Genomic DNA, 23,401 nt, shown 5'->3' with positions numbered 1-23,401 from the left:
TTATCGTTCAGCTTCCTATAATCAATAACTAATCTCCAACGTTTGTTCCCTTGCGAATCGGGTTTTTTCGGTACGATCCATAACGGAGAATTGTATGGGGATATCGATGGTTCCACGATGTCTGTGTCTAATAATTCTTGAATTTGTCGATTTATTTCTTCTCGGTGTACTGGTGGGTAACGATACTGTTTTGTATTAACTGGTATATCATCAGTTGTAATTATTCTATGTTCTAGAATTCCAGTTGCTTCCAGTGTCTCTCCTGGAATATGAAATCTATCTTGATTATTACGAATCAATTTTTCGACGTTTTTCCTTTCCTCTTCGTTCAAGTGTTCAAGTCGTAGTAATTCAATTATTTTGTCAGATCTGCTTTCCTTTGTTTTTAAAATTGTATTACACGCCGTACTAGGAAACGGGGTGAGGTTTTCAAATTCTTTGATTACCATTGTTGGTGTCGTAAATTCATAATCTCTTGAAGTAGTATTTATTATTCTCAGATAACCTTTTCCTTTATGATTTCTCACAACTGCATTACCAAAGTAAATCCCCTTGATCGGCTCGATTTTGGGAATAAATCCCTCTCTTATCTCTGGATTTGCGATATTAATTGAGCATGTTACCGAACTTCGTTTCGGTACGATTATTCTTTCTTTAGTGTCGAAGGGAATATAAATATTTCCCCATTTGATATGCCTTTTCTCGTAATCCAAACGAGCTTTGCATCCTGCAAAAAATTCGGATCCTAAGATTCCGTCTTGATCGATCAGCAATGAGTCATCAACTACGTGAAAAATGACTGGATGGCCTGCGACCTGTATTACTGTCTGCCCTAGGGAGACCAAGCTCGTTGCCGTAATTCCTCTCACTTCAATTTGTTTCTGTTCGTCGATGATAGCTGAATCGAGTAAAGCAGGTTTTTTGATAATATTGATTTCTGATCCAGAGTCTAGTAGTAAACTTGTCTTGGTTTTTAAGTCTGGGGAAACTATTCGTGCAGTTGGGGTTGTTAGAGAATCGTTTAATTTTATTGAAATGATCCGAAGAGGTCGTCTTCCGCATCTGAGTCCGGTTCCTGGTGGTTTTCCCTCGTCTGTTCCTTCCGTGTTGGTTTTTCCTTTTGGCCTTGTGATTCCGGACTCTCTGTTTTTATTTTCGCGTGGCTGTAAGATGGTTCCCCCACAGTATTTAATGGTTGTTCCCTTGATTTTACAGTCGACGTTACGTTCGCTTTGTTCCTTATTACGGATTGTGGAGTCGATTTCGCGGGGGCAGCTGCCCTTGTTCTCTTTATTAGCATAGGCGCCGGCCTCCTTGTGGCCGCTTGCACTCTTGGGCGATTCGAAAATTCGTCCCTTCGTGGCTCGCCCCATTTCCCCGAAGGACGTGTTCGGTTTCCCGACTGTTCTTGAGCATAGGGTATAATTATTCCAGCATCTACCCGTGCTTTAAATTTATAACAATCCTTTACTAAATGCCCAGGTGTTTTACAATAATTACATGTTATGATATCCTGTTTTGAATAATTCTGTGATGGAGGTTCGGACCTTCGATCCTGATGATTGTTTCTGATATTGTTATTAGTAGTCAAGGGTCGTACGTTGTCGCGTTTGTAATTATTCAGAAATGTTGGTCGTTGGAGTCGCGTTCTATCGTTCATTTGTTTCACTTCTTGTGTTGCCTTGACGGCTTGGCGATACGCCTCTTCTAAAGTGTGGTATCCTGCTATCTTTACGCGTAAATACACCTCGTTTGGGAGCCCCTTAACAAAAGCTTCCCTCGTTTCCCAATCTATTGTATCTTGGATGTCCGGTGATATCGTGCCGTACTCGCTTCTTTCTCCGTCCATTATCGCTAACCTAAGATTTCTAACGCGATCCATGTAATCTAATATATCTTCCCTAGGTCGTTGGTATATCGTTCCTAATTCTCCTTTGTATTCGTTAAGAGATTTCTTTAGGCCAAACAGATCCTTTAATTTGTTCCCGAAATCGTTCAAACTTATTAGTTCTGTATCTTCGACGGCGAGAAACGCATGTCCGCGAAGCTTATTCATTAATAGTTTTACTAACTGGGGTTCTTGATGCCTAGGAACCATGTTTCGTGCGCGCTCGCATGCTCTTAAAAATTGAAATACTGAGGGTCGATGTCCGTCGAATACTGGTACTGACTCGATCGCGTCTTTTAGCTTAATCGGTTGGGGATATCCACCTGGCTGTACTGTTTCTTGTTGGGTTACCGGCGGCGATGCAGGTGACTGAGGTTCTCTTATTGTTTTGAGTTCGCGTACGTCCTTTTGTAATTCGTTCATTTTTGCAATCATATCGGTTATTACTCGAAAATTTGCATCCCACGTTCTTAGTTTTTCCGACAATGTCAAAAGCGTATCTTCATCCAATGACTCTAATTTGGTTGCCATTATTTTTCAGATATATATATTTTATCAATGACAGTAATAACTTTAATCCTCTGTGGAGCGTATCCCACCGCTGCCACCAAAAAATTTTACTGTTACGTTCTGTTATGTTCGATTTGATTGTGCTGTGCCTTCCGTGCTGATCTAGACTAAATCCAGAAAAAATTTTTTTTTTTTTTGTGTTATCTTAAGTTTAATCGGAAGGGGAAAATTGAAATGGTATGATTGTTTATGAAATATTAATCGAGATGTCCGATTAATATGGTAGTTGCTGCCACCAGAAATAGTCTAAGGACTATTTCGAAGAATTTCCTTTTATTATTATTATTTTCTTTAAGTTGGGAGTGTTAGTGTATGATGAGTATTGTTTGTCTATCGTGTCTTTTGGATTCCCAGTCTGGAAGTGCCTCTGTAAGCACTTTCTTGCCTGTAGGAAAACAAATCTATGTACCTTCGTCTGTCGTGTCTGTTGAATTCCCAGACTGGAAGTGCCTCTGTAAGCACTTTCTTGCCTGTAGGAAAACAAACCTTATACCCTTGTCTGTTGTGTCTGTTGTGTCTGTTGATTTCCCAGACTGGAAGTGCCTCTGTAAGCACTTTCTTGCCTGTAGGAAAACAAACCTTGTACCCTGTCTGTCGTGGGGTTTGAACTAGGTGAGAGTCTATTATCTACTAACTGGTGTTTAATGGGTAGCGTTGACTTACGTTTGATGCAACTGGCAAATGAATTCCACTTTTCGGCTAACCTGCTATGCGCAGGAATACTGGCACGGGAGAGGATTAAAGTTATTAGGGATAGACAATTGGCAACGTATTTATTTCGTCTGACAGAGTTATGTTGGTTTAACTATATTTTAATTTATTCGTTGTTACTTGATTAAAGGTATTACAATATCAGCAATAAGTATCGTCGGATGCAAATGTAGATATATTATACAGCGATGTACAATAAATAAATATTCTAGCTTCTAACTGGATAAATTTTACAAATGTTTGGTAGGATAATATTTATTCGTACCAATAAGATTAATAATAAACGCTATGGTGTGATGTGGGCGATGGCGAACGAGATCGAAAGGAATGCGCCTCGCAGTGCTCGGAAATTGGTGAATTTGAGGGCGAAAAACTAGGTAGTGAACCTTCGCGATTTGACTCTAATTCTTCTCGATGCCTCCTCTCTTCCTTTTTTATTTCTGCAGCAATTAATCGTTTGTACCAACGTTCGGCTCGCTTTTTGCTGAGGTGACTTTTATCTTTTCTATTCTTTCTCGATTTCGTCATGGAATTATAATTCGTTCTTGACAACAAGTAAAGTCGTAAATGAGTAAATGATTATTTTATTTGGTAACTGAGTTCACTGTAGACAATCAGTGTGGCTTCGTAGGCCTCACTCAAGGATGAGCAATCTGCTAACGGTGGGAAGAGGAAAACGAAAACCATAGATGCTTTCTGTGACGAAAACACCGTAATCACTGGTTGATACAGCGAACAATTGTAAACAAAATAGATCCAAAGCTGATTGAGTTTATTCCAAACAATTTATTAAATGTTGAGCAAGAACGTTTATCTCAATTTTGTAATTATATTCTCTGTAAACAATCCGTGTGGCTTCGTAGGCCTCGCCCAAGGATGAGCAATCTGCTAACGATGGGAAGAGGAAAACGAAAACCATAGATGTTTCCAATGATTGAAAACACCGTGATCACTGGTCGATACAGAGAATAATTGTCGTGAATTCAAAATGTTCGAATGAAATTTTATGTGAGTTATTTACTTGATACTTCTATCTGTCAACTATAGCTGCCGACGGATACTTTCGTTTAAAGACAACTTTGTTCAATTAAAAGTAAAAAAAAAGAAGGGAAGAGGGTGTACAATTTCGAATCTCCTACCTTGTTTGATTTGTGGATTAGTTACTCGATGTTTCGGATCTTCGAACTTAATTAACAATTTTATTAAACGGAATTACAATATGTACTAGATTGTTTCTTTGACGCAGACGGATCGACTTGTAAATGAACAAAAGAATAAATGAATCACCGAATCTCAAGTTAATACCGAACTTTAAGTGCAATACTCTTACAATACTCTTTAAGTTAAACTCACTGTTTCCAATTAAGACTGACGTCTGACTGCTCTCAATTAAAACTGAACTATAACTACTTTCAACACTACTTTCAATTAAATTCTGAATTAGGTAAAACCAGCTCTGACCTCAATTAAAACTGCACTCCAACAACAACTCTCTATTGAGTACTGAATCTCTATTTATATTCTTCCTAATTGTCACGTGACCGATTATTTCTTTTGTAATTGTACCATTACTACGTGACAATTTGTGAATATCGTAACTGCCTATTTCCGCTGGGGTTCTTGTTTTCTTGATTATCTCACCCTTTGCTGAAATTTCGTCTTCTTGATCATCTCATGTTTTGCTTGGTGTTAATGATATACAAGGTGCTTGAAAGAATGTACATGTTGCAGGTGGTCGTATTTTGCTGATGCTGCGTCTGCGTTCTTTCCATGGCCTTCGTTACTGATACCAGTGGAATGTGCCGGTCGCGTGGCTGCTTGGCCTTGCTGAGGTTGCATTTTGTGTATGGTTATGTTTCGCTCGGTCCATGTATGATTTAGTAATGTATTACACACATGTATATGTATATCTTCAGGATGTAATTTTCTAATAGGACAGACAACTTAATAAATTTTATGTTTATTATTAGAATATCGATCTCATATATGTATATATGAATAATAAACTATGTTTAATAAATTTTATTAAATAATTTCCATTTTCATTGCACTGTGTGTTTGTTTCTAGGTATACGAGTTGACACTTGCGTTGTTTGTGTATTGCGGTTATCTATGTTTTCGTTGTGGCACGTGCGGAGCGTGGGACGTGACAGCGACCATTTATTCGATTTTGACGAAAACTGTGGGTTAATTGCATCCTGTTGGAGATATTTCGCCGTTTAAACGCTATTTAAATTGCATTTTACACGCCGAATGCTACGCATACCGTTTTTAGCGTCGAAACAAGCACAACTGTGCGCAGAAAGCGACCATTTACTCGATTCTGAAGAAAACTGAGAGATATTTCGCTTTTGTTGGAAATATTTCGAAGTTTAAACGCTATTTCCATCGCATTTTGTACGCCGAATGCTATCACGCTGCGTTTAGCGTCGAATCAAGCTCAACTGTGCGCAAAATGCGACCATTTACTCGATTTTGACGAAATCTATGTGTTATATCTATTCTGTTTCAGATATTTCGCAGTTTAAAACGCTATTTAAATTGCATTTTACGCGCGGGATGCTACGCATACCGTTTTTAGCGTAGAAACAAGACCAACTGTGCGCAAAATGCAACCATTTACAGAATTTTGACGACAAACTGTGCCTTATTTCGCTATTGTTGCAGATATATCGACGTTTATAAGCTATTTCCATTTCATTTTACACGCCGAGTGCCATGCACGTCAGTATCAACGTCGAAAGAAGCAGACCTGTGCGAGAAATGCGTCCATTTGCTCGATTTTGCCGAAATCTGTGCGTTATTTCGCTATTGTTGGAGGTATTTCGACGTTTAAACGCTCTCTCCATCGTATTTTACAAGTCGAATTTTATGCACGCCGTTTTTAGCGTCGAATCAAGCTCAACTGTGAGCAAAATGCGATCATATACTCGATTTTGAGGAAAGCTGAGCTTTATTTCGTTTTTATTGGAGATATTTCGACGTTTAAACGCTATTTAAATTGCATTTTGCACGCCGAATGCTACGCATACCGTTTTTGGCGTCGAACAAGCCCAACTGTGCGCAAAATGCGACCATTTACTCGATTTTGACGAAAACTATGCGTTATATCGGTTCTGTTGCAGATACCTCGAAGTTTAAACGCTATTTCCATTGCATTTTACACGCCGAATGCTATGCACGCCGTTTTTAGTGTCGAAACAAGCCCATCTGTTGCGAAAAATGCGACCATTTAATCGACTTTGATGAAAACTGTGCGTTATTTTGCTATTGTTGCAGATATTTCGAAGTTTGAACGCTATTTCCATTGTATTTTACACGCCGAATGCCATGCACGTCAGTATCATCGTCGAAAGAAGCAGACCTGTGCGAGAAATGCGACCATTTGCTCGATTTTGAAGAAATCTGTGCGTTATTTTGCTATTGTTGCAGATATTTCGAAGTTTGAACGCTATTTCCATTGCATTTTACACGCCGAATGCTACGCATACCGTTTTTAGCGTCGAAACAAGACCAACTGTGCGCAAAAAGCGACCATTTACACGATTTTGAAGAAAACTGAGCGTTATTTCGCTTTTGTTTGAGATATTTCTACGTTTAAACGCTATTTGCATTGCATTTTGCACGCCGAATGCTATGCACGCCCCGATTTTAGTGTCGAAACAAGCCCAACTGTTGCGAAAAATTCGACCATTTGCTCGATTTTGGAGAAAACTGTGCATTATTTCGCTATTGTTGGAGGTATTTCGACGTTTAAACGCTCTTTCCATCGTATTTTACAAGTCGAATTCTATGCACGCTGCTTTTAGCGTCGAATCAAGCTCAACTGTGCGCAAGATGCGACCGTATACTCGATTTTGACGACAAACTGAGCCCTATTTCGCTATTGTTGCAGATATATCGACGTTTATACGCTATTTCCATTTCATTTTACACGCCGAATGCTATGCACGCCGTTTTTAGTGTCGAAACAAGCCCATCTGTTGCGAAAAATGCGACCATTTAATCGATTTTGATGAAAACTGTGCGTTATTTTGCTATTGCTGCAGATATTTCGAAGTTTGAACGCTATTTCCATTGCATTTTACACGCCGAATGCCATGCACGTCAGTATCATCGTCGAAAGAAGCAGACCTGTGCGAGAAATGCGACCATTTGCTCGATTTTGAAGAAATCTGTGCGTTATTTTGCTATTATTGGAGATATTTCGACGTTTAAACGCTATTTGCATTGCAGTTTACACGGCGAATGCTGCACACGCCGTTTTTATCGTCGAAACATGCACAACTGTGCGCAAAATGCGACCATTTATTCGATTTTGACGAAAACTGAGCGTTATATCGCTAGTTTTGGAGATATTTCGACGTATAAACGCTATTTCCATTGCATTTTACACGTCGAATGCTATGCAAGCTGTTTTTTGCGTCGAATCAAGCCCATCTGTTCGCAGAATGCGACTATTTGCACGATTTTGACGAAAACTGAGCGTTATATCGATAGTTTTGTAGATATTTCGCCGTTCAAACGCTATTTCCATTTCATTTTACTCGCCGAATTATATGCACGCCAGTTTCATCGACGAAACAAGCCCAACTGTGCGCAAAATGCGAACATATTCTCGACTTTGATGAAACCTGACCGTTATTTCGCTCCTGTTGGAGATATTTCGATGTCTAAACGCTATTTTTGCTCGATATTACTGCACGTATTCTATGCACGACAGTTTCGTCGTCGAAACAAGCACAGCAGCACGATAAACGTAGCCATATACTCGAATTTGATGAAAACTGATCGTTATTTCACTCCTGTTGAAGATATTTCGACGTTTAAACGCTATTCCCATTGCATTTTACACGTCGAATGCTATGCAAGCTGTTTTTTGCGTCGAATCAAGCCCATCTGTACGCAAAATGAGACTATTTATTCGATATTGACGACAAACTGAGCGTTATTTCGCTAGTTTTGTACATATTTCGCCGTTCAAACGCTATTTCCATTTCATTTTACACGCCGAGTGCTATGCACGTCAGTTTCATCGTCGAAACAAGCCCAACTGTGCGCAAATCGCAGCCATTTCATCGATTTTAATGAAAACTGACCGTTATTTCGCTCCTGTTGGATATATTACTGATGTCTAAACGCTATTTTTTCTCGATATTACTGCACGTATTCTATGCACGACAGTTTCGTCGTCGAAACAAGCACAGCAGCACGATAAACGTAGCCATATACTCGAATTTGATGAAAACTGATAGTTATTTCACTCCTGTTGGAGATATTTCGATGTCTAAACGCTATTTTTGCTCGATATTACTGCACGTATTCTATGCACGACAGTTTCATCGACGAAACAAGCACAGCAGCACGATGAACGTAGCCATATACTCGAATTTGATGAAAACTGATAGTTATTTCACTCCTGTTGGAATTATTTCGACGTTCAAACGCTGATTTCGTTGCATTTTACACGCGGAGTGTAATGCACACAGTTTTTAGCATCAAAACAATTCCTACTGTTCGCAGAATGCGACTATTTGCACGATTTTGACGAAACTGAGCGTTATATCGCTAGTTTTGGAGATATTTCGGCTTTTAAGAGGTATTTTCATTGCATTTTACACGCCGAACGTAGTGCACACGAGTTTCATGGCCGAAACAAGCCCAACTGTGCGCAAAATGCGCACATATACTCGACTTTGATGAAAACTGATCGTTATTTCACTCCTGTTGAAGATATTTCGACGTTTAAACGCTATTTCCATTGCATTTTACACGTCGAATGCTATGCAAGCTGCTTTTTGCGTCGAATCAAGCCCAACTGTATGCAAAATGAGACCATTTACACGATTTTGACAAAAACTGATAGTTATTTCTCTCGTGTTGAAGATATTTCGACGCTTAAACGCTACTTTCTTTGCATTTTAAATGCCGAATGTACTACACGCCTGTTTTGTTTTCGAAATGTGCCCAACTGTGCCAAGAATGCGAACTTTTACACGATTTCCACGAAAACTGAGAATAATTTCGCTCCTGTTGGTGATATTTCGAAATTTATACCCTATTTTCATTGCATTTTACACGCGGAATATTATGCACACCGTTTTTAGCATCAAAACAATTCCTACTGTTCGCAGAATGCGACTATTTGCACGATTTTGACGAAAATTGAACGTAATATCGATAGTTTTGTAGATATTTCGCCGTTCAAACGCTATTTCCATTTCATTTTACACGCCGAATTATATTCACGCCAGTTTCATCGACGAAACAAGCCCAACTGTGCGCAAAATGCGAACATATTCTCGACTTTGATGAAAACTGACCGTTATTTCGCTCCTGTTGGAGATATTTCGATGTCTAAACGCTATTTTTGCCCGATATTACTGCACGTATTCTATGCACGACAGTTTCGTCGTCGATACAAGCACAGCAGCACGATAAACGTAGCCATATACTCGAATTTGATGAAAACTGATCGTTATTTCACTCCTGTTGAAGATATTTCGACGTTTAAACGCTATTCCCATTGCATTTTACACGTCGAATGCTATGCAAGCTGCTTTTTGCGTCGAATCAAGCCCAACTGTATGCAAAATGAGACCATTTACACGATTTTGACAAAAACTGATAGTTATTTCTCTCGTGTTGAAGATATTTCGACGCTTAAACGCTACTTTCTTTGCATTTTAAATGCCGAATGTACTACACGCCTGTTTTGTTTTCGAAATGTGCCCAACTGTGCCAAGAATGCGAACTTTTACACGATTTCCACGAAAACTGAGAATAATTTCGCTCCTGTTGGTGATATTTCGAAATTTATACCCTATTTTCATTGCATTTTACACGCGGAATATTATGCACACCGTTTTTAGCATCAAAACAATTCCTACTGTTCGCAGAATGCGACTATTTGCACGATTTTGACGAAAATTGAACGTAATATCGTTCAATTTTTTGTCGTTCAAAGTTTTGTAGATATTTCGCCGTTCAAACGCTATTTCCATTTCATTTTACACGCCGAATTATATTCACGCCAGTTTCATCGACGAAACAAGCCCAACTGTGCGCAAAATGCGAACATATTCTCGACTTTGATGAAAACTGACCGTTATTTCGCTCCTGTTGGAGATATTTCGATGTCTAAACGCTATTTTTGCCCGATATTACTGCACGTATTCTATGCACGACAGTTTCGTCGTCGAAACAAGCACAGCAGCACGATAAACGTAGCCATATACTCGAATTTGATGAAAACTGATCGTTATTTCACTCCTGTTGAAGATATTTCGACGTTTAAACGCTATTCCCATTGCATTTTACACGTCGAATGCTATGCAAGCTGTTTTTTGCGTCGAATCAAGCCCATCTGTACGCAAAATGAGACTATTTATTCGATATTGACGACAAACTGAGCGTTATTTCGCTAGTTTTGTACATATTTCGCCGTTCAAACGCTATTTCCATTTCATTTTACACGCCGAGTGCTATGCACGTCAGTTTCATCGTCGAAACAAGCCCAACTGTGCGCAAATCGCAGCCATTTCATCGATTTTAATGAAAACTGACCGTTATTTCGCTCCTGTTGGATATATTACTGATGTCTAAACGCTATTTTTTCTCGATATTACTGCACGTATTCTATGCACGACAGTTTCATCGACGAAACAAGCACAGCAGCACGAAAAACGTAGCCATATACTCGACTTTGATGAAAACTGATAGTTATTTCACTCCTGTTGGAATTATTTCGACGTTCAAACGCTGTTTTCGTTGCATTTTACACGCGGAGTGTAATGCACACCGTTTTTAGCATCAAAACAATTCCTACTGTTCGCAGAATGCGACTATTTGCACGATTTTGACGAAACTGAGCGTTATATCGCTAGTTTTGGAGATATTTCGGCTTTTAAGCGGTATTTTCATTGCATTTTACACGCCGAACGTAGTGCACACGAGTTTCATGGCCGAAACAAGCCCAACTGTGCGCAAAATGCGCACATATACTCGACTTTGATGAAAACTGATCGTTATTTCACTCCTGTTGAAGATATTTCGACGTTTAAACGCTATTTCCATTGCATTTTACACGTCGAATGCTATGCAAGCTGTTTTTTGCGTCGAATCAAGCCCATCTGTACGCAAAATGCGACTATTTACACGATATTGACGACAAACTGAGCGTTATTTCGCTAGTTTTGTAGATATTTCGCCGTTCAAACGCTATTTCCATTTCATTTTACACGCCGAATTATATGCACGCCAGTTTCATCGACGAAACAAGCCCAACTGTGCGCAAAATGCGAACATATTCTCGACTTTAATGAAAACTGACCGTTATTTCGCTCCTGTTGGAGATATTTCGATGTCTAAACGCTATTTTTGCTCGATATTACTGCACGTATTCTATGCACGACAGTTTCGTCGACGAAACAAGTACAGCAGCACGAAAAACGTAGCCATATACTCGACTTTGATGAAAACTGATAGTTATTTCACTCCTGTTGGAATTATTTCGACGTTCAAACGCTGTTTTCGTTGCATTTTACACGCGGAATATTATGCACACCGTTTTTAGCATCAAAACAATTCCTACTGTTCGCAGAATGCGACTATTTGCACGATTTTGACGAAATCTGAGCGTTATATCGATAGTTTTGTAGATATTTCGCCGTTCAAACGCTATTTCCATTTCATGTAACACGCCGAATTATATGCACGCCAGTTTCATCGACGAAAAAAAGCCCAACTGTGCGCAAAATGCGAACATATTCTCGACTTTGATGAAAACTGACCGTTATTTCGCTCCTGTTGGAGATATTTCGATGTCTAAACGCTATTTTTGATCTATATTACTGCACGTATTCTATGCACGACAGCTTCATCGACGAAACAAGCACAGCAGCACGAAAAACGTAGCCATATACTCGACTTTGATGAAAACTGATAGTTATTTCACTCCTGTTGGAATTATTTCGACGTTCAAACGCTGTTTTCGTTGCATTTTACACGCGGTGTGTAATGCACACAGTTTTTAGCATCAAAGCAATTCCTCCTGTTCGCAGAATGCGACTATTTGCACGATTTTGACGAAAACTGAGCGTTATTTCGCTAGTTTTGTAGATATTTCGCCGTTCAATCGCTATTTCCATTTCATTTTACACGCCGAACGTAGTGCTCACGAGTTTCATGGCCGAAACAAGCCCAACTGTGCGCAAATCGCAGTCATTTCCTCGATTTTAATGAAAACTGACCGTTATTTCGCTCCTGTTGGAGATATTTCGATGTCTCAACGCTATTTTCGCTCGATATTACTGCACGTATTCTATGCACGACAGTTTCGACGTCGAAACAAGCACAGCAGCACGATAAACGTAGCAATATACTCGAATTTGATGAAAACTGATAGTTATTTCACTCCTGTTGGAATTATTTCGACGTTCAAACGCTGTTTTCGTTGCATTTTACATGCGGAGTGTAGAGCACACTGTTTTTAGCATCAAAACAATTCCTACTGTACGCAAAATGCGACTATTTACTCGATATTGACGACAAACTGAGCTTTATTTCGCTAGTTTTGTAGATATTTCGCCGTTCAAACGCTATTTCCACTTCATTTTACACGCCGAATTATATGCACGCCAGTTTCATCGACGAAACAAGCCCAACTGTGCGCAAATCGCAGACATTTCATCGATTTTAATGAAAACTGACCGTTATTTCGCTCCTGTTGGAGATATTTCGATGTCTAAACGCTATTTTTGCTCGATATTACTGCACGTATTCTATGCACGACAGTTTCATCTCGAAACAAGCACAGCAGCACGATAAACGTAGCCATATACTCGAATTTGATGAAAAATGATAGTTATTTCACTCCTGTTGGAATTATTTCGACGTTCAAATGCTGTTTTCGTTGCATTTTACATGCGGAGTGTAGAGCACACAGTTTTTAGCTTCAAAACATTTCCTACTGTTCGCAGAATGCGACTATTTGCACGATTTTGACGAAAACTGAGCGTTATATCGATCGTTTTGTAGATATTTCGCCGTTCAAACGCTATTTCCATTTCATTTTACACGCCGAATTATATGCACGCCAGTTTCATCGTTGAAACAAGCTTAACTGTCCGCTAAATGGGAACATTTACTCAATTTTGACGAAATCCGAGTGTTATTTCTCTCCTGTTGAAGATATTTCGACGCTTAAACGCTACTTTCTTTGCATTTTAAACGCAGAATGTACTACACGCCTGTATTGTTTTCGAAATATGCCCAACTGTGCCAAGAATGCAACCTTTTACACGATTTTCACGATAACTGAGAATACTTTCGCTCCTGTTGGTGATATTTCGAAATTTAAACCCTATTTTCTTTGCATTTTACACGCGGAATATTGTGCACACCGTTTTTAGCATGAAACCAATTCCTACTGTTCGCAGAATGCGACTATTTGCACGATTTTGACGAAAACTGTGCGTTATATCGCTAGTTTTGGAGATATTTCAGCGTTTAAGCGGTATTTTCATTGCATTTTACACGCCGAACGTAGTGCACACGAGTTTTATGGCCGAAACAAGACCAACTGTGCGCAAAATGCGACTATTTACTCGATTTTGACTACAAACTAAGCGTTATTTCGCTATTGTTGGCGATATTTCGACGTTTATACGCTATTTCCATTTCATTTTACACGTCGAATGCTATGCAAGCTGTTTTTAGCGTCGTATCAAGCCCAACTGTACGCAAAATGCGACTATTTACTCGAATTAGACGAAAACTGAGCGTTATTTCACTATTGTTGGAGATATTTCGACGTTTATGACCTATTTCCATTTCATTTTACACGCCTAGTGCTATGCACGTCAGTTTCATCGTCGAAACAAGCCCAACTGTGCGCAAATCGCAGCCACTTCCTCGATTTTAATGAAAACTGAGCGTTATTTCGTCCTGTTGGAGATATTTCGACATTTAAAACCTATTTTCATTGCATTTTACACGCGGAATATTGTGCACACCGTTTTTAGCATCAAAACAATTCCTACCGTTCGCAGAATACGATTATTTGCACGATTTTGTCGAAAACTGAGCGTTATTTCGCTAGTTTTGTAGATATTTTGCCGTTCAAACGCTATTTCCATTGCATTTTACACGCCGAATTATATGCACGCCAGTTTCATCGCCGAAACAAGCTTAACTGTCCGCTAAATGCGACCATTTACTCGATTTTGACGACAAACTGAGAGTTATTTCGCTATTGTTAGCGATATTTCGACGTTTATACGCTATTGCCATTTCATTTTACACGCCGAGTGCTATGCACGTCAGTTTCATCGTCGAAACAAGCCCAACTGTGCGCAAATCGCAGCCATTTCCTCGATTTTAATGAAAACTGAGCGTTATTTCGTCCTGTTGGAGATATTTCGACATTTAAAACCTATTTTCATTGCATTTTACTCGCGGAATACAGTGCACACCGTTTTTAGCGTCGAAACAAGCCCAACTGTGCGCAAAATGCGACTATTTACTCGATTTTGACGACAAACTGAGCGTTATTATGCTATTGTTGGCGATATTTCGACGTTTATACGCTATTTCCATTTCATTTTACACGTCGAATGCTATGCAAGCTGTTTTTAGCGTCGAACCAAGCCCAACTGTACGCAAAATGCGACTATTTACACGAATTAGACGAAAACTGAGAGTTATTTCACTATTGTTTTTGATATTTCGACGTTTAAACGTTATTTCCATTGCATTTTACACGTCGAACGTAGTGCACACGAGTCTCATGGCCGAAACAAGCCCAACTGTGCGCAAAATGCGAACATACACTCGACTTTGATGAAAACTGGTCGTTATTTCACTCCTGTTGAAGATATTTCGCCGTTCAGACGCTATTTCCATTGCATTTTGCACGCCGCATTATGTGCACGCCAGTTTCATCGTCGAAACAAGCTTAACTGTCCGCTAAATGTGACCATTTACTCGATTTTGACGAAAACTGAGAGTTATTTCTCTCCTGTTGAAGATATTTCGACGCTTAAACGCTACTTTCATTGCATTTTAAACGCCGAATGTACTACACCCCTGTTTTGTTTTCGAAATATGCCCAACTGTGCCAAGAATGCGACCTATTACACGATTTTCACGAAAACTGAGAATAATTTCGCTCCTGTTGGTGATATTTCGACATTTAAACCCTATTTTCATTGCATTTTACACGCGGAATATTGTGCACACAGTTTTTAGCATCAAAACAATTCCTACTGTTCGCAGAATGCGACTATTTGCACGATTTTGACGAAAACTGAGCGTTATATCGCTAGTTTTGAGATATTTCGGCGTTTAAGCGCTATTTTCATTGCATTTTACACGCCGAACGTAGTGCACACGAGTCTCATGGCGGAAACAAGCCCAGCTGTGCGCAAAATGCGAACATATACTCGACTTTGATGAAAACTGATCCTTATTTCACTCCTGTTGAAGATATTTCGACGTTTAAACGCTATTTCCATTGCATTTTACACGTCGAATGCTATGCAAGCTGTTTTTTTTTCCGTCGAATCAAGCCCTACTGTACGCAAAATGCGACTATTTACTCGATTTTGACGACAAACTGAGCGTTATTTCGCTATTGTTGGCGATATTTCGACGTTTATACGCTATTGCCATTTCATTTTACACGCCGAGTGCTATGCACGTCAGTTTCATCGTCGAAACAAGCCCAACTTTGCGCAAATCGCAGCCATTTCCTCGATTTTAATGAAAACTGAGCGTTATTTCGTCCTGTTGGAGATATTTCGACATTTAAAACCTATTTTCATTGCATTTTACTCGCGGAATATAGTGCACACCGTTTTTAGCGTCGAAACAAGCCCAACTGTGCGCAAATCGCAGCCATTTCCTCGATTTTAATGAAAACTGACCGTTATTTCGCTCCTGTTGGATATATTTCGATGTCTAAACACTATTTTTGCTCGATATTACTGCACGTATTCTATGCACGACAGTTTCATCGTCGAAGCAAGCAAAGCAGCACGAAAAACGTAGCCATATACTCGACTTTGATGAAAACTGATCGTTATTTCACTCCTGTTGGAATTATTTCGACGTTCAAACGCTGTTTTTGTTGCATTTTACAAGCGGAGTGTAATGCACACAGTTTTTAGCATCAAAACACTTCCTACTGTTCGCAGAATGCGGCCTTTTACTCGATTTTGACGTCTAACTGTGAGTTATTTCACTATTGTTTGTAGATATTTCGAAGTTTAAACGCTACTTCCATTGCATTTTACACGTCGAATGCTATGCAAGCTGTTTTTAGTGTCGAAACAAGTCCAACTGAGCGCAAAATGTAACCATTTACACGATTTTGACGAAAACTGAGCGTTATTTCGTCCTGTTGGAGATATTTCGATGTCTAAACGCTATTTTTGCTCGATATTACTTCACGTATTCTATGCACGACAGTTTCATCGTCGAAACAAGCTTAACTGTCCGCTAAATGCGACCATTTACTCGATTTTGACGAAAACTGAGAGTTATTTCTCTCCTGTTGAAGATATTTCGACGCTTAAACGCTACTTTCTCTGCATTTTAAACGCCGAATGTACTACACGCCTGTTTTGTTTTCGAAATATGCCCAACTGTGCAAAGAATGCGACCTTTTACACGATTTTCACGAAAACTGAGAATAATTTCGCTCCTGTTGGTGATATTTCGAAATTTAAACCCTATTTTCATTGCATTTTACACGCGGAATATTGTGCACACTGTTTTTAGCATCAAAACAATTCCTACTGTTCGCAGAATGCGACTATTTGCACGATTTTGACGAAAACTGAGCGTTATTTCGCTTGTTTTGTAGATATTTCGCCGTTCAAACGCTATTTCCATTGCATTTTACACGCCGAATTATATGCACGCCAGTTTCATCGTCGAAACAAGCTTAACTGTCCGCTAAATGCGGCCTTTTACTCGATTTTGACGTCTAACTGAGCGTTATTTCACTATTGTTTGTAGATATTTCGAAGTTTAAACGCTACTTCCATTGCATTTTCGACGCCGAATGCTATGCACGCCGTTTTTAGCGTCGAGACAAGCCTAACTGTGCGAAAAATGCGACTATTTACTCGATTTTGACGACAAACTCAGCGTTATTTCGCTATTGTTGGCGATATTTCGACGTTTATACGCTGTTTCCATTTCATTTTACACGCCGAGTGCTATGCTCGCCGTTTTTTAGCGTCGAAACAAGTCCAACTGAGCGCAAAATGTAACCATTTACACGATTTTGACGAAACCTGAGCGTTATTTCGTCCTGTTGGAGATATTTCGATGTCTAAACGCTATTTTTGCTCGATATTACTTCACGTATTCTATGCACGACAGTTTCATCGTCGAAACAAGCACAGCAGCACGAAAAACGTAGCCATATACTCGACTTTGATGAAAACTGATCGTTATTTTACTCCTGTTGGAATTATTTCGACGTTCAAACGCTGTTTTCGTTGCATTTCACACGCGGAGTGTAATGCACACAGTTTTTAGCATCAAACAATTCCTATTGTTCGCAGAATGCGACTATTTGCACGATTTTGACGAAAACTGAGCGTTATTTCGCTAGTTTTGTAGATATTTCGCCGTTCTAACGCTATTTCCATTGCATTTTACACGACGAATTATATGCACGCCAGTTTCATCGCCGAAACAAGCCTAAATGTCCGCTAAATGCGACCATTTACTCGATTTTGGCGAAAACTGAGTGTTATTTCTCTCCTGTTGAAGTTATTTCGACGCTTAAATGCTACTTTTTTTGCATTTTAAACCCCGAATGTACTACACGCCTGTTTTGTTTTCGAAATATGCCCAACTGTGCCAAGAATACGACCTTTTACACGATTTTCACGAAAACTGAGAATAATTTCGCTCCTGTTGGTGATATTTCGACATTTAAACCCTATTTTCATTGCATGTTACTCGCGGAATATAGTGCACACCGTTTTTAGCGTCAATACAAGCCGAACTGTGCGCAAATCGCAGCCATTTTCTCGATTTTAATGAAAACTGACTGTTATTTCTCTCCTGTTGGAGATATTTCGATGTCTAAACGCCATTTTTGCTCGATATTACTCCACGAAACAAGCACAGCAGCACGAAAACAGTAGCCATTTACTCGACTTTGATGAAAACTGATCGTTATTTCGCTCCTGTTGGAAATATTTCGACGTTCAAACGCTGTTTTCGTTGCATTTTACAGGCGGAATGTAATGCACACAGTTTTTAGCATCAAAACAATTCCTACTGTTCGCAGAATGCGACTATTTTCACGATTTTGACGAAAACTGAGCGTTATTTCGCTAGTTTTGTAGATATTTCGGCGTTTAAGCGCTATTTTCATTGCATTTTACACGCCGAATGTAGTGCACGCCTCTTTTTGCTACGAAACAAGTCCAACAGTGCGCAAATCGCAAACATTTACTCGATTTTGACGACAACTGAGCGTTATTTCGCTCCTGTTGGAAATATTTCGCCGTTTAAACGCAATTTTTCCTCGATTTCACACCACGAATGCTATGCACATCTGTTTCATAGTCGCATCAAGCCCAACTTTGAGCGTAATGCAATCATTCGAAGATTTTTCCTGTGAAGCGCTGCTATTTCTTTCCTACTGGAAATGTTTTGTTACGTTCTAGTTTCAGTCGTATTTGTCGTTAATTTTAGATTATAAAGAAAAGGAATTTAATATTTGAAATGTAAATTCCAATGTGCCGACCAATACCGTAGTTGCGGCCACCGGAAATAGTCTAAGGACTATTTCAAAAATAATTTTTTTATTATTTCTATTTATTATTATTATTATTATTATTATTATTATTTTGTTTGTATTATGAGTGCTGGTATATTATGGATGTTCTTACGTCTATTGCGTCTTATGTATATCTTGATTGAAATCCCAATACTCGAGTCGCGTTAGGAGGCGACTTACGTTTGGGGAATTATAACTTGTTGTACCTTACGTTTGTCGAGACTTTAGTAACAACTTGCTTGGGATCCCAGAACTCTTGTCGCGTCAAGAAGTGACTCACGCCTGGAGAATTACAACTCGTTGTACCTTACGTTCGTCGTGATTGGTCAAACCCGTCGTGGGAGTTTTATTCAATAATATATGTGTTAACGGGTAGCGTTAACTAGCCTTCGATGCAACTGGCAAATGAATTCCACTTTTCGGTTAACCTGCTATGGACAGGAGTACTGGCACGGGAGAGGATTAGAGTTGGATAAAATAGATAAAATTGGATTTTGCTATTCAAGATTTGCTGTTATTTCGCTCCGGCTGGAGACATTTTGACTTTTGTACACTGTTTTCACGACATGTAACACGACAAATATAGTGCACACTTGTCTCAACGTTGAGACAAGCCCTGCATCGCGCAAAATGCAATCGTCTCGTGATTTTTCATGAGATTTATTGTTATTTCGCTCCCGCTGGAGATATTATTCCGTTTGTAAGCTATTATCACTTCATTTTACTTGCCGAATGTAGTGCATGCCTGCTTCGGCGTCGTAGCAATCCCAACATAGCGCCAAATGCATTCACTTAATGATTTCGCATGAGATTTGCTCCTATTTCTCTCCTGTTCGAGATATTTTGACGTTTGAACGCTGTTTTCATCCCATATTACTCCTCCCTGGCCTAAAAAGTGATGACGCAGGCGAGCACCCAAAACATCGACGTGAATCTCCTCGGGCAGTCGGACCTTCGCACACTCGTTAGTAGTAATAGAATTGATGGATCGTGAACATTTCTAGTCTCCTCATCAGACAATATCACATCGATGATGGGAGAATCATCAGAGGACGACGGCGACGGAGGATTTGCAGCGTCAAGACAGGCAGAGAGAAACTGTCGACGCATGAGTGATCTTTGCTCCTGTTCTCGATATCTCACACCTCCATGTTTACAGCGCTGCATTGTACCGTTTAACTTATATCTCTTACGTTGCTTCTTCTTCTTGCGCTAGACTAAAACATGTAGCGGCAGATGAGTCATAGGACGACGCAGATCAAGAACGACTCATGCTGTGGTAGTACCTCGGAACACGGACACCGCCTTGACGCACGAAACATATCGATAGATAAACTCCGAAGAAAACAAAGTCACCGTTACGGGCAACTGTCGATCTAAGACAAATTCAAATTTTCCGACTCCCCCCGACAAGTCTAAATATGCGATCGGGAGCAAGTTAGTATATACCGAGTATCTACGAATTATCGATCAATATCTCCGAGTTATTATCCGAGTCATTATCCGAGTTATAGTTACCGAGTTGTCCGCGAGCGACCTTGACATTCACACACATAGCGTCGATAGAAAGCTGAGAGATTAAGACACGGAGTAAACAAGATAACAAGCAGACGTAGCATCAGCGAAGAATAAGCGATTACATTATACACATCCTGTAACGTAGCGTCGATGAGAAGATTAAACGGCAGCGTTGCGGTTCCCATGGGAACAATCTGTCACGTGACGATTATCCTACGGTAGACTTTGATATAAATAAACGTAGAGACTTAGAGCAGTTAGTTACCATTTGTCAACCGAAGAGTTTACATCCGTCAGTCTGTCAGTCAATTGTGAATAGTTAATCAACTAGTTAGTGTCAATCGAAATCGAGTTAATTGAAAATTTATAAGTATTAATTGTGCTGACTGCTGAGTCGAAATAAGTTTGTTACGGTTCGACTAACCGACAAGTTGTACTGTTACGTTCTGTTATGTTCGATTTGATTGTGCTATGCCTTCCGTGTTAGTCTGGATTAAATCCAGATAAAATTTTTTGTTGTGTTATCTTCAGTTTAATCGGAAGGGGAAAATTGAAATGGTATGATTGTTTATGAAATATTAATCGAGATGTCCGATTAATATGGTAGTTGCTGCCACCAGAAATAGTCTAAGAACTATTTCAAAGAATTTCCTTTTATTATTATTATTTTCTTTAAGTTGGGAGTGTTAGTGTATGATGGGTATTGTTTGTCTATCGTGTCTTTTGGATTCCCAGTCTGGAAGTGCCTCTGTAAGCACCTTCTTGCCTGTAGGAAAACAAACGTTGTACCTTCGTCTGTCGTGTCTTTTGAATTCCCAGACTGGAAGTGCCTCTGTAAGCACTTTCTTGCCTGTAGGAAAACAAACCATATACCCTTGTCTGTTGTGTATGTTGATTTCCCAGACTGGAAGTGCCTCTGTAAGCACTTTCTTGCCTGTAGAAAAACAAACCTTGTACCCTGTCTGTCGTGGGGTTTCAACTAGGTGAGAGTCTATTATCTACTAACTCGTATTTAATGGGTAGCGTTGACTTACGTTTGATGCAACTGGCAAATGAATTCCACCTTTCGGCTAACCTGCTATGCGCAGGAATACTGGCACGGGAGAGGATTAAAGTTATTAGGGATAGACAATTGGCAACGTATTTATTTCGTCTGACAGAGTTATGTTGGTTTAACTATATTTTAATTTATTCGTTGTTAGTTGATTCAAGGTATTACAATATCAGCAATAAGTATCGTCGGATGCAAATGTAGATATATTATACAGCGATGTACAATAAATATTCTAGTTTTTAACTGGATAAATTTTACAAATGTTTGGTAGGATAATATTTATTCGTACCAATAAGATTAATAACAAATGTTATGGTGTGATGTGGGCGATGGCGAACGAGATCGAAAGGAATGCGCCTCGCAGTGTTCGGAAATTGGTGAATTTGAGGACGAAAGACTAGGTGGTGAACCTTCGCGATTTGATTCTAATTCTTCTCGATGCCTCCTCTCTTCCTTTTTTATTTCTGCAGCAATTAATCGTTTGTACCAACGTTCGGCTCGCTTTTTGCTGAGGTGACTTTTATCTTTTCTATTCTTTCTCGATTTCGTCATGGAATTATAATTCGTTCTTGACAACAAGTAAAGTCGTAAATGAGTAAATGATTATTTTATTTGGTGACTGAGTTCACTGTAGACAATCAGTGTGGCTTCGTAGGCCTCACCCAAGGATGAGCAGTCTGCTAACGGTGGGAAGAGGAAAACGAAAACCTTAGATGTTTTCTGTGACGAAAACACCGTAATCACTGGTTGATACAGCGAACGATTGTAAACAAAATAGATCGAAAGCTGATTGAGTTTATTCCAAACAATTTATTAAATGTTGAGCAAGAACGTTTATCTCAATTTTGTAATTATATTCTCTGTAAACAATCCGTGTGGTTTCGTAGGCCTCGCCCAAGGATGAGCAATCTGCTAACGGTGGGAAGAGGAAAACGAAAACCATAGATGTTTCCAATGATTGAAAACACCGTGATCACTGGTCGATACAGAGAATAATTGTAGTGAATTCAAGATGTTCGAATGAAATTTTATGTGAGTTATTTACTTGATACTTCTATCTGTCAACTATAGCTGCCGACGGATACTTTCGTTTGAAGACAACTTTGTTCAATTAAAAGTAAAAAAAAGAAAGGAAGAGGGTGTACAATTTCGAATCTCCTACCTTGTTTGATCTGTGGAGTCGATCAGGTGTGAGTATGGTTTGGCGATGAATCGGTTTTAACAATTAAATTTTGTTTCGCGATTAGTTACTCGATGTTTCGGATTTTCGAACTTAATTAACAATTTTATTAAACGGAATTACAATATGTACTAGATTGTTTCTTTGACGCAGACGGATCGACTTGCGAATGAACAAAAGAACAAATGAATCACCGAATCTCAAGTTAATACCGAACCTTAAGTGCAATACTCTTACAATACTCTTTAAGTTAAACTCACTGTTTCCAATTAAGACTGACATCTGACTGCTCTTAATTAAAACTGAACTCTAACTACTTTCAACACTACTTTCAATTAAATTCTGAACTTGGAAAAACCAGCTCAATTAAAACTGCTCTCTAACAACTCTCTATTGAGTATTGAATCTCTCTTTATATTCTTCCTAATTGTCACGTGACCGATTATTTCTTTTGTAATTGTACCATTACTACGTGACAATTTATGAATATCGTAACTACCTATTTCCGCTGGGGTTCTTGTTTTCTTGATTATCTCACACTTTGCTGAAATTTCGTCTTCTTGATCATCTCACGTTTTGCTTGGTGTTAATGTCATACAAGGTGCTTGGAAGAATGTACATGTTGCAGGTGGTCGTATTTTGCTGATGCTGCGTCTGCGATCCTTCCATGGC

At 39.3% G+C, this 23,401-nt stretch overlaps 2 long non-coding RNA genes across 3 annotated transcripts; both read right to left on the bottom strand.

Moving 5' to 3' along the window:
- Positions 1-2,581: 2,581 nt before the first annotated feature.
- LOC126919453 (uncharacterized) lies at positions 2,582-23,293 on the bottom strand. Of its 2 annotated transcripts, none has more exons than XR_007711628.1 (3): positions 21,571-23,293; positions 3,038-3,162; positions 2,582-2,859 (listed from the first exon to the last, which is right to left on the bottom strand). It is a non-coding gene; the product is annotated as an uncharacterized LOC126919453 (long non-coding RNA). The 2 variants fall into 2 exon arrangements; XR_007711629.1 differs by lacking the exon at positions 2,582-2,859 and adding an exon at positions 2,869-2,944.
- Positions 6,194-14,078, bottom strand: LOC126919473 (uncharacterized). Its single transcript, XR_007711659.1, has 3 exons — positions 13,993-14,078; positions 6,534-6,773; positions 6,194-6,379 (listed from the first exon to the last, which is right to left on the bottom strand). It is a non-coding gene; the product is annotated as an uncharacterized LOC126919473 (long non-coding RNA).
- Positions 23,294-23,401: the final 108 nt, after the last annotated feature.

The sequence above is a fragment of the Bombus affinis genome, chromosome 8 (assembly GCF_024516045.1).
Source record: "Bombus affinis isolate iyBomAffi1 chromosome 8, iyBomAffi1.2, whole genome shotgun sequence".
Taxonomy (NCBI): domain Eukaryota; kingdom Metazoa; phylum Arthropoda; class Insecta; order Hymenoptera; family Apidae; genus Bombus; species Bombus affinis.
The sequence above is the reverse complement of the archived record's forward strand: the minus strand, read 5'-3'. Positions and strand labels throughout refer to the sequence as shown.